The following is a 4,221-nucleotide window of genomic DNA, read 5'->3' on the forward strand; positions in this document are numbered from 1 at the left end:
TTGCTAGACCTGAGGCTGGTTTCCTTACACTCTACTATCCCTCTTTGTAAATAATCCATTTATTAGACTTTCCTCTGTTACCATGTTTGATGTGCCATCTTTTTCTTCATGGGTCCAGACTATTATACTTGATGAATATTTTATCCTTTGATGACAAAGAACAGAAACTTATACACACTAGCTCAAGTACAAAGTGAATTTACTGAAAGGACACAGAGGGGGTAAGGGACATATACCAAATCATCTGGAAAGTCAGTTTCCAAAACCATTTCTTCAGTCTTTGGTGGCACTCTGCCTTTTCTTATCTCTGCTTCTTCTGTAAATCTGCTTGCTTCTACTGCTTTCTACATATTGGCATTCTCTCTTCTGTCTCATAAATAATTGTTTTTTTTTTTAAATTTGTTTGGCCATGGTATAAACTCTGGCTTTGACCCTATTTAACCTTTTAGTCAGGGAGTCCCTACCATTTACCTGTTTCTCAGTGTCCTATTTCCCATATCCCAAGAGAGAGAATCAGAGAGGCCCAGTTTGAGTTAGGTCCATTTATGGTCCATTCAGGTATGGTGGAGGACAGAGGTACACAGGACTGTTCTTTCCAGGGATGTGAACTTTCTTTCTTCCAAGAAAGGTGTGTGGTTGGGGATAATTGCTAGCATTTCTACATAATACAGTGAGTCAGTCTTGTGAAGAGTATCTAATTCAAATTCCAGGTGAGAGTATTGGCTAATTTAGTCCTTATGTCATTTGGAAAGGCAGTTTATCTGCTTCATTCTTTAAAAATTTCAGAGGAAAGACATTTGATAATTCCAGAAACCTTGGAAGAGAGCTCTGCTGATGATTTTTTTAACCCCTTATATCTAACCTGCTATGGACTTTGCTCACTTATTTCTAATTTCCTGCCTTTAACGGTAACCAATGCACTGTTCAATGTGACACTAATGGAATCCTTCTTGGTGACTATGATAGAAAGTGATTAATGAGATACAGAAACAATCCTGATCTTTCTTTAAGATAAACATTATATCCTTGCCACCACAGCTGCTGCCATGACCAAGATGGCTGGGAGACCCACTGCCTACCTCAAGGATGCCTGGGCCAAGGAGATGGTGCTGGTCACATCCTTCACCATTGGGGGGCTCACTATAATTCTGCCCTCCTCAGCCCCTTCACCAAATATGCCACGATGATTAACCAAGCCACAGCCTACAACTATCCAGTGCCCCTCCAAGATGACGGGAACATGCCCCACATGCCCAGCCATCCCCAGGACCTCCAGGGCCCAAGATTGGAGTGGCTGAAGAAATTGTGAGCATCTCTGGTGACATGGAGGAGGCCCCCTCCCCTGTGGCCAATAACATATGAAAAGGGACTCCAGGTGAAAAGAAAAAGGTAACCATTATATCATACTTCGGAGTGAGCCTGTATTAAAATCAGGTTTTCAGTCCCCACTTAAATATGAGAAGAAAACCAAAGATTACAAAACATCTGAGGAAAGCCTCTAACATTTGAGAGAGAAAGAGGGAAATAGAGAGAGAGAGAGGGAAGGAAACAGAAACAAAGCAACTTGGAAGAAACAGATTAAACAGAAGAAGAAAAATTTAAAAATTAAGGTGTATCATTAATATGGAGAATGAGAGAAGACATGGCCTGCATGAAATAAGAATACTATTTATACATGAAATAAGAAAGAATACTATTTAAAAAGGAATATTCAGTGGATAAAAAATAGACTCCTAAAATTTAAAAATGTAACAGCAGAAATGAAAAACTTGGTGCAAAGATGGAAGATAAGGTTGAGTAGATCTCCCTGAAATAAAGCAAAAATAGAAGGAGATGGAAAATAGAGGATGAGATATTAATAAAAATAATTTTTAAGGACAGTTTGAGAGATCCAACATCTGAAGAATGAAAGTTCCTGAAGAAGGAAATAGAGAAGATGGAGAAGAGAAATTCATCAACCAAACAATTCAAGAAAAATTTCTCTGGAAGGGCATAAGCTTCCAGACTGAAAGGGTTCATTAAGGACCCTCAAAATGGATGAAAATAGACCCACATCAAGGGCTCTTCATTATGAGATTTCAGAATATTGATGACAAAGGAGATCCTACAAGCTTTTAGAAAGACAACAAGTAAGTCACATAAAGGATTGGGATCAGAATGGCTTTCGACTTCTCAAAAGCAAAATTAGAATGTAGGGAACAGTAGAGCAATATGCTTCCAAATTATTACCAACCCAGAATTTGATACCCATTCAAAGGATCAGTTGGATATGTGGGGGAATCTTCAGACGTACTAATTCTCAAAACTATTTCCTTCCCACATACCTTTTTTTAGGAAGTGACTGGTAGATGTGTTCCATGAAAATAAAGGTGTAAACTAAGAAAAAGCTAGATATGAGACACAGGAAGCTGGGAACAAAAGGAATCCACAGGACAGTGAAGGGAGACACCAGGAAGACAGTGAGTGCACCAGGCATAGATGTATGGAACAGATTAGAAAGTTCCTGAACACACTTCTTCAGGAAGATGAAATTAATAGACTATCCCATGTGTTGGAAGTCTTGAGAAGAGATTTAGACAACTGTCAAAGATAGGTATTAAATTAATGATAAGTACATAGAAAATGAAATAAATGAAGATAATAAGGCAATTATTAATTCCAGGGAAAATAAAAAGTTGCACAAGAAAGGAAAAATAATTACAGTTATTACATGTGAATAGTATTTATATAGTAATGATACTATAAACTCCAAATATTGCTCTACCTAAAATTACAAAACTATAATTATTTTGGGAAGATGAAAAGATGGGAAAGGTGCATGAGTACAGTGAGATGGAGAAAAGAAAAAGAATAAAATCTTTAAATTTTACTATAATAGGAGGTCAATAAATGTAAGACTGGAAGAGAAACACAACTAAGCAGTAGATTTACGAAACTGTTATTTAAAGACTTAGAGACCTCGGGCACCTGGGTGGCTCAGGTGGTTAAGCGACTGCCTTCGGCTCAGGTCATGATCCTGGAGTCCCTGGATCGAGTCCCGCATCGGGCTCCCTGCTCGGCAGGGAGTCTGCTTCTCCCTCTGACCCTCCCCCCTCTCATGTGCTTGCTCTCTCTCATTCTCTCTCTCTCAAATAAATAAATAAATAAATCTTAAAAAAAAAAAAAGCCTTAGAGACCAATTTCATTTAATTGGTGAAAAGTCGTGAAAATACCTCATGAAAGGGGGATATGGGGCTGAGGGAAATAAGAAACTACCATTTTTTTGGTAATAAACCTTGTAGAATTATTTGACTATTAACTTTAAACATGCATGTTTATCTGATTAAGAAATATTAAAAAGACCAATAAAAAGAAAATTAATTAAATAATTAAAAGTACACACACACCCCAGACAGCCATTGCTAAGCAATTGGAATTGGTGAACAAAGCGAAGGCATCCTTATTTGGGCAATATGAAAACCATAAGGGCAGGAAAATCGTTTTTTGAATATTATTAGAGCATTGATTATTTTGAAGAAATGGATTGTGGAGTTGGCTCATTAGCATTGATGCCCATCACCACAAGGTGTGTGGGACACAAGCTTGATCTTTTCATTGTGGGCAGCAAGGTGACAGGCCAGGTCAAAAGGCAAGGGACTGTCATTCCAGCTAAGAGGAGTAGACTTCAGGTGTAGATAGATGAGAGGTCAATTTCAGGGTGATCAGCCAAGACAAGTGTTAGAGATGTAGGTAGGTAGAATCCAAAGGCTGGGCGGTCAGAGATAGGAAGAGGGGTAACAGAGGGCAGATCTCAACTCTGCTTAGTCCTAAGGGGAGGGGATTTGGCCTTATAGACTATTTCATATTGCTTGCTAGGCATAGGTGTAGCCCAAAGCAGCTGGAAGCCTATAGATACCCTCATCTGTTTGCTCTGTGCTCTTCCTCTCTTTGACCGTTACCGCTGAATTCCTTTGCCTTTCTCTGTATGCATCACTTTTAGCTACATTCTTAGCCCTGCTCCGGAACCTGGGCCCAGTCCTCCATCAGCCGCTCCCTAACTTTGCATAGTCATCTGCTTACCTTCTGATGTTGGCAGCACAACTGGATTCTGTCTTTTACCTCAGTTTTCCAACAACTGATACCTTGCCCCGAACTCTGGTCTCCCCTGACTAATCTGAGATCTGATCTCCTAAATGCAACCACATGGTAAATGTGCACACCACTTGGAGATACTTTGTTCCC

At 39.3% G+C, this 4,221-nt stretch overlaps 1 pseudogene; it reads left to right on the plus strand.

The window, feature by feature from the left end:
* Positions 1 to 1,055: 1,055 nt before the first annotated feature.
* On the plus strand, positions 1,056 to 1,309 carry LOC110585584 (annotated as a pseudogene).
* Positions 1,310 to 4,221: the final 2,912 nt, after the last annotated feature.

The sequence above is a fragment of the Neomonachus schauinslandi genome, chromosome 9, assembly GCF_002201575.2.
Source record: "Neomonachus schauinslandi chromosome 9, ASM220157v2, whole genome shotgun sequence".
In the NCBI taxonomy this organism is placed as follows: Eukaryota; Metazoa; Chordata; class Mammalia; order Carnivora; family Phocidae; genus Neomonachus; species Neomonachus schauinslandi.